We start from the raw sequence: 9094 nt of genomic DNA on the forward strand, positions 1-9094 counted from the left end.
TTAAATAAGCAGGGTGACAATATACAGCCTTGACGTACTCCTTTTCCTATTTGGAACCAGTCTGTTGTTCCATGTCCAGTTCTAACTCTTGCTTCCTGGCCTGCATACGGATTTCTCAAGAGGCAGGTCAGGTGGTCTGGTATTCCCATCTCTTTCAGAATTTTCCACAGTTTATTGTGATCCACACAGTCAAAAGCTTTAGTATAGTCAATAAAGTAGAAATAGATGTTTTTCTGGAACTCTCTTGCTTTTTCCATGATCCAGCGGATGTTGGCAATTTGATCTCTGGTTCCTCTGCCTTTTCTAAAACCAGCTTGAACATCTGGAAGTTCATGGTTCATGTATTGCTGAAGCCTGGCTTGGAGAATTTTGAGCATTACTTGACTAGCATGTGAGATGAGTGCAATTGTGTGGTAGTTTGAGCATTCTCTGGCATTGCCTTTCTTTGTGTTGCCACGTCATGCAAAGAGTTGACTCATTGGAAAAGATTTTGATGCTGGGAGGGATTGGAGGCAGGAGAAGAAGGGGACAATAGAGGATGGGAGGGCTGGATGGCATCACTGACTCGATGGACGTGAGTCTGAGTGAACTCTGGGAGTTGGTGATGGACAGGGAGGCCTGGCGTGCTGTGATTCATGGGGTTGCGAAGAGTCGGACACGACTGAGCAACTGAACTAACTAACCTCAACATAATAAAAGCTATATATGACAAACCCACAGCAAACATTATCCTCAATGGTGAAAAATTGAAAGCATTTTCCCTAAAGTCAGGAACAAGACAAGGGTGTCCACTCTCAACACTGCTATTCAACATAGTTTTGGAAGTTTTCGCCACAGCAATCAGAGCAAAAAAAGAAATAAAAGGAATCCAAATTGGAAAAGAAGTAAAACTCTCACTGTTTGCAGATGACATGATCCTCTACATAGAAAACCCTAAAAGACTTCACCAGAAAATTACTAGAACTAATCAATGAATATAATAAATAGGCAGGATATAAAATTAACACACAGAAATCCCTTGCATTCCTATACACTAATAATGAGAAAACAGAAAGAGGAATTAAGGAAACAATCCAATTCACCATTGCAATGAAAAGAATAAAATACTTAGGAATATATCTATCTAAAGAAACAAAAGACCTATATAAAGAAAACTATAAAACACTGGTGAAAGAAATCAAAGAGGACACTAATAGATGGAGAAATATACCATGTTTGTGGAACAGAAGAATCAATATAGTGAAAATGAGTATACTACCCAAAGTAATATATAGATTCAATGCAATCCCTTTCAAGCTACCAACGGTATTTTCCACAGAGCTAGAACAAATAATTTCACAATTTGTATGGAAATACAAAAAACCTCGAATAGCCAAAGTAATCTTTAGAAAGAAGAATGGAACTGGAGGAATCAACCTGCCTGACTTCAGGCTCTACTACATAGCCACAGTCATCAAGACAGTATGGTACTGGCACAAAGACAGAAATATAGATCAATGGAACAAAATAGAAAGCCACTATGGAGAACAATGTGGAGATTCCTTAAAAAACTGGAAATAGAACTGCCATACCACCCAGCAATCCCACTGCTAGGCATACACGCCGAGGAAACCAGAATTGAAAGAGACACGTGTACCCCAATGTTCATCACTGTACTGTTTATAATAGCCAGGACATGGAAGCAACCTAGATGTCCATAGCAGATGAATGGATAAGAAAGCTGTGGTACATATACACAATGGATTATTAGTCAGCCATTAAAAAGAATACATTTGAATCAGTTCTATTGAGGTGGATGAAACTGGAGCCTATTATACAGAGTGAAGTAAGCCAGAAAGAAAAACACCAATACAGGATACTAACACATATATATGGAATTTAGAAAGATGGTAACAATAACCCTGTATGTGAGACAGCAAAAGAGACACAGATGTATAGAACAGTCTTTTGGACTCTGTGGGAGAGGGCAAGGGTGGGATGATTTGGGAGAATGGCATTGAAACATGTATATTACCATATGTGAAACAAACAGTTGCTGGCTCGGGGCCGGTACACTGGGATGACCCAGAGGGATGGTATGGGGAGGGAAGTGGGAGGGAGGTTCAGGATGGGGAACATATGTACACCCGTGACAGATTCATGTCAATGTATGGCAAAACCAATACAATATCATAAAGTAATTAGCCTCCAATTAAAATAAATAAATTTATATTTTAAAAAAAGAAAAAAAGAAATGGTGCTGAACCAGCAAAACTTTGGCTATCTGATGTGAAGAGCTGAATCATTGGAAAAGACTCTGATGCTGGGAAAGATTGAGGACAGGAGGAGAAGGAGGCAACAGAGGATAAGATGGTTGGATGGCATCACTGATTCAATGGACATGAATTTGAGCAAACTCCAGGAGATAATGAAGGACAGGTAAGCCTGGCATGCTGCAGTCCATGGAGTCAAAAAGAGTCGGACACGACTTAGGGACTGAACAGCAACAACAACAAAACCATCTCCCCATTCTCTCCATCATCTAGCCCATAGTAGCCACTATTACACTCTCTGTTTAGAAGATTTGTTAGAGAGATGGCTGAAGGAAATTCTTTAAACAGAAAAGTAATGGTAAAAGAAATAAACTTCGAGCATAAGGTAAAAAGAAAAGACAACTGAAAGAAAAGAAATATGGGTACATAAAATTGACTCTGTCTTTGTTTATGAGCCTTATAAAATATATTTGATGAGTCAAACAAAAATTATAGCACCATGTGATAATAAAGGAAATGGTATTATTAAGTGGGGAAGACTAAGCATCCTGAATGAAAGTGAATATTTTACCTTCACATAAAGTAGTAAAAAGCTGATTCCAGTAGACAATGATAAATTATCTATGCATATTTTAATAATTGGGTCAGTTACTATAGAAATTACAAAAATATATCGAAAAATACCATAAATAAGTCAACATGGAATCCTAAAAGTAGTATTCAAGTAACTCATTAGAGGCAAGAAAATTGAAATGGAAGTACAAGAACCAGAGGAAAAAACAAACAATAAAATGACAGACAGTAGCATATCAAGAATTACTTTAAATGTAAACAGCTCAAATAAATCAATGAAAAGACAGAATTTGGTAATTAGATCAATAAAAAATGACTAGACTTAATTCACAAAAAACTCGCTTCAAATATAAAAATTTAAGCAGGTCAAAAGTATTAGAATGAAAAAACATAAAGCATGCAACATTAATTCTATGACGGCAGTAGTACCTACATTCATATCTGTAAAGTGGATTTAGAGCAAAGAAAATTAATGGAAAAGAGAGAGATTTTACATAATGGTAAAAAAGGATCAACCCCCTCTATTACTCTTAGTCACAAGAGTACTAGAAGTTTTAGTCACTGTCATAAAGGAAGAAAAAAAAATACAGATTGGAAAGGAAAAAATAAAACAACTTCTATTTGCCTATGGCATGATCAACTACAAATAAAATCCCAAGGAATTTTTCAAAAATATTCCTAGAATAAGTAAATGAGCTCAGCAAGAAAAAGGACACAAGATCAACTTGTATCAATTTTATTTATATAGACTAACAATCAATATGTGGAAAACAAAATAAAAAAGAAAGTACCATGTAAAATCTCTCAAAGAAAATGAAACATTTAGGTATATACAAAATATGACATATTTCAAAATATGTTAAAAATGAAAAAACACTGGGTAAAGAAATGAAACAAAATTAATTGGAGAGACTTATCAAGTTCATATATTGGAAGACTCAACATATTAAAGATATCTATTCCTAAATTAATCTATAGGTTTAATGCAAATCCTGTCATTTTTTCAGTAAGTTTTTTAAGACACTGACAGGTTTATTATAAAATTTATATGTATGGCAAGGATTAAGTGTAACTACAATAATTTTGATAAAGAAGAGTAAAGCCAGAGTACTCACTCTTCCCAATATTAAGGCTTAATATGAAGCTACAGTTACTCAGTAGAAAGGGGTATTAGTGGATGACAGACACATTGACCTATGGAAATCAGAAACAGACCCACACAACTATGCTTAGCTGATTTGTGACAAGGGTTCAAACTCAATTCAGGAACAAGGAATAGTTTTCAACAACAGTTTTGGAGCTATGAAGTGTACATAAGAAATAAAGGAAAATCGAAACAAGTCTTATATTTTATATAAAAATTAAGTAAAAGTTGGATCATGATCTTAAATATACAAACAAAAACTTAAAATCTTATAGAAAACAACAAAAACAACAACAAAAAACAACTGAGGAGAAAAACTTTAGGATCCAGAACTGTACAAAGAATTCTTAGACTTGTTACCAAAAGAATGAACTACAAAAGAAAAAACAATTTAATTGGATCTCATCCAAATTAAAATTTTTTTCCCCTGCAAAAGTCCATCGGAGACATGAAAAGACAAGCTACAGAAAAAATATTTGAAAACCACATCTACAACTAATATCATAATATATAAGGTTATCTCAATATTCAACAGTAACAATCCAATTACAAAATTGGGAAAGGATATTAACACATTACTGAAAAGAATATATGGATGACAAATAAGTACATATAATTATGTTCAAATCATTAGACATTAAGAAAATGCAAATAAAATCCATAGTGTGTTATCACTACACAATATGTTATCACATCTACACAATGGCTGAAATTTTAAAAAAGAACAAAACAAAATGCTACTGAGAATATTTAGAAACTGTATCACTGACACATTGGTGGGAATGTAAAATAATAGTCACAATTTAATGTTTCATATAAAACTAAACACATAATTACTATATGACCCAGTAATTGCACTCTTAGACATTTATCACATAGAAATAAAAACATATGCTCACATAAAAAGATATACATGGATATTTAGAATATGTACAGCAGCTCTGTTTATAATAGTAAAAATCATAATACATCTCCAGTGCCCTTCAACAGGTGAATGGTTAAAGAAGCTGGTATATCCATAACATGGAATACTACTTAGTGATGAAAAGGAACAAAGTATTGATACACTTACAATCTTGGATGTATCTCTAAGAAATTGTCCTATATGAAAAAGCCAATATCAAAAGTACACACACTGTATTTTTATATTTGTACAATTTTAAATGAAAAATAAATGTAAAAATGCAGAGCATATTAGTGATTCACAGTGGTTAGGGATAGTGGTGGAGAAGTATGATGGGTGAAGTTATAAATGGGTAACATGAGGGATCCTTGTGCTTAAGGAACTGTTCAGTATCCTCACTGTGATCATGGACATAGGAGTCTATATATGTAAGATAATTTTATAAAACCAAATGCACACCAACACAAAAAACTACAAGTGGGGAAATCTACATAAGATTGGTGGACTGTATCAATGTCAATACTCTGGCTTTGATATTACAGTATAAATTTGCAAAATAAAGTAAAGGATATGAGGGGGGAATATATCTATTATTTCTTATAACTTCTTGTGAACCTACAATTATTTAATACAAATTTCATTAAAAAATAGTGGTTAAATATAAACATCAAAACAAAAAATAAATTTTTTATATACTATAATGAATCATTTAAAATAATTTTGAGGAAACTTATTACTGGTATTTAATGGTAGAAAATAAATAGTTAAATATCATGGAATAGATCTATCTAGGAATGAATAAAACCATTATACAGAAGTTATTCTATGTAGTTAATGATGTATCTAAAATAAGATTTAATTCATGGATGTATGAAATCAATATTTATGGATATCAATTTTCTTTAAATGTATCAAAAAATTAGTACATTCACAATATAATTCTCTATAATATTTTTTATTAAAATCAATTCATAAAGTCACATTTTATATGAATTTATACGAATTTATACAGAGGAATAAATAGCCAAGATGATTCTGAAAAGAAAATCACTGAAGGAAGACTTGTTTTATCATATATAAGATATATATATGCTTTAAAGTTATTGTAATTTATTTATTTTTTGCATGAAAGATCATAAAATTGGTCATTGATTTTATTCTATCAGATGGAGACTTTAAAATGTGTGAACTAAAGAATGGAATAACATGAATTTAATGAGAAGATCTGGCATAAAAATATACAAATATGTCTTTAAAAAGACCCATATAAATATGAGAGATTGGTGTTTTACATAAAAAGAACACTTTCTTGGTGCCTTGGCATAAAGAATCCACCTGCCCAGCATGAGACATGGTTTCAATCCCTGGGTCAGGAAGATGCCCTGGAGAAGAAAATAGCTAACCACTTCAGTATTATGGGAAATCCCATGGACAGAGGAGCCTGGAGGGCTACTGTGCATGGGGTCACAAGAGTAGGACATGACTGAGCAACTAAACAAAAACAACAATAAGAAGAAAACTGGAAAGTTGCACAAGGAATTGTCTTGAAACAAGATAACAATTCAAACTCATAACATAAAACTTACTAAATAAATAAATTTTAGGTATATTAAGAACCTAAGTAAAAATAAAAGCTATAGAGATATACATGTATGTACTAATGATTTTACAAAATCCCAGGTTCAGCAAAGTGAAATTAGATTGCCTGAGTTTGAATTCTGGTTCTAATATTTGCTGAAGCAAGTTACTTTACCACTACGTGCTTCTTTTTCCTTATTGGAAAAATGGAAACAACAGGAAAACATACTTTGTTGAGTTTTTCTTGAGGTTGTGATGAAATGAAGCATGCAAAGTTCTTAGAATAGTGCCTTGAATGCAATAAGTGCTATTAAAAATGACAGTCAATGTAGTTGAGTGGTGGAAGCATTCTTAAAGAATATACAGAAAAATAAATAACAAAGGAATATATTCATAAGTCTTGTTAAAGTTTAAAATTCTTATATGACAAAAATAATATAAACAAATTTTTAAAAGAAATAAATGACTGAATGAAAATAAATGACTGAAAGACTACATACTACATATATAACAAAAAAATGGTGTTGAGAACATATAAATAAATTGTACAATTCATTGACAAAAAAATAAGTATCCTAATAGAAAAATGTGCAAAAGTTATAAACAAACAATTTTTCAGAATAGGGCATGAAAATAGCCATAAAACAATGAAGAGATGTTCATTTGCACTAGCAATCAAGATTCTTTAATGAAATAATAACACTACTATTCTAGCAGATTAATAACAACTGTTAAAAGTTTAGTAATATCAAGAGTTGGTGAGTGTGTAGAGAAGCATATGTGCATACACTGATGGTGATAGTGCAAGATGCTAGTTACCACAGAGGAGGGCAATTTTACACCAGCTATAAAAATTTAAAATGTATAAACCATGACCCTGAAACTTGAATTATAGGTATGCTGAAGTTAGACCAAAGTATACGCTTATTATATAACTGACGAATTGTAATGCCTAACAACAGGGAAATGGCAAAATAAAATGTGGAATGATCCTATGGAACACTATGCAGAGATCAACCTAAACAACAAACACAACCATATATATATATATATATATATATTTAATATTGTAATAATTATAACATATATTTATATATTATTATATATTATATATATTTGTGGATGCTTAGTTTAATAATATATATATTAATATATATAAATATATATATAAACATGGACTGATCTGAATATTACCATGTAGAAAATCATTTTGAAAAATATACATAAAGTATGAGTCCCAACATGACATAGTTACTCAATTTAACAAATAGAAAAAGGCAAAAGTGGTGGAACATCACTTCTAATACTATGATGCAGAAAGACGCTGGCTTTCATTTTATTAACTCTTATTCTCTCACTGATTCTCTGTGAAAGAAGCCAGGTGCTATGGAATGTGCCTAGGAACTATGTCTTCATCCAGAGCCAGCTATGACCTGAGCACTGCCAACGTTCAAGATGAGCGAACTTCAAAGTGAATTCTCCATCGGTTAACACTTGAGACCACAGGGAGGTTAACTTGTGAGAGGCCCTGGGCCAGAGGCACCTAATTAAGCTGTGCCCAGATTCAAGTTCCATGGTAAATGTTACATGGTTAATGTTTATTAATTTAAGCCACTAAATTTGGGGGTACTTCATTAACTAGTAATATATAAATAAAATAATATTTATGAAATAAAATGATAACATAACTTCCATGGGTACAGTTAAATCAACTTAAATGAAACAATCATTTTTTAAAGATTAAAAATTAAGCCCATACATTTACCTCTGGAATGAGCATGGGAACTAAGATTTAGAGGAGTTATCAAAGGAGACTTTACCATTTGGTCAAATTTTCATCCATAGTGAGATGAATCTGTTCACAGGTTAATTCTGTAATAAAAAGTAATTGGTGTGGCCTTCCAGTTTCTAGTTTGAAACAGCAAGAGCATAGAATTCATCACTGTGATCCAAATAAGAACACTCTGAAAAATCAACACCTCTTCTTAGGCCAAAGCAAGAAAGGTTAAAGGTCAAATTGCTGTCCCGCAAACTGGAGAAACAAAGTGTTTACAGAGAATGACAACTTAGGGTACAACACAAGAGCAGAACATTTCATGGGATCCAGAATGAAGGTAGGAAAACAACCTATACTTGAAGAATTTTGAGAAGCTCAGTGCAGACAAACTTGAGAGTTATAACACCAGAGGGACCAATCTTAGGGAAGAGGTGGAATTGTGGCAATGCCAAAGAATGCTCAAACTACCACACAATTGCACTCATCTCACATGCTAGTAAATAATGCTCAAAATTCTCAAAGCCAGGCTTCAGCAATACGTGAACTGTGAACTTCCTGACGTTCAAGTTGGTTTTAGAAAAGGCAGAGGAACCAGAGATCAAATTGCCAACATCTACTGGATCATGGAAAAAGCAAGAGAGTTCCAGAAACACATCTATTTCTGCTTTATTGACTATGCCAAAGCCTTTGTGTGGATCACAATAAACTGTGGAAAATTCTGAAAGAAATGGGAATACCAGACCACCTGACCTGCCTCTTGAGAAACCTGTATGCAGGCCAGGAAGCAAGAGTTAGAACTGGACATGGAACAACAGACTTGTTCCAAATAGGAAAAGGAGTATGTCAAGGCTGTATATTGTCACCCT

The sequence above is a fragment of the Oryx dammah genome, unplaced genomic scaffold (genome assembly GCF_014754425.2).
Source record: "Oryx dammah isolate SB20612 unplaced genomic scaffold, SCBI_Odam_1.1 HiC_scaffold_23, whole genome shotgun sequence".
NCBI classification, from domain to species: Eukaryota; Metazoa; Chordata; class Mammalia; order Artiodactyla; family Bovidae; genus Oryx; species Oryx dammah.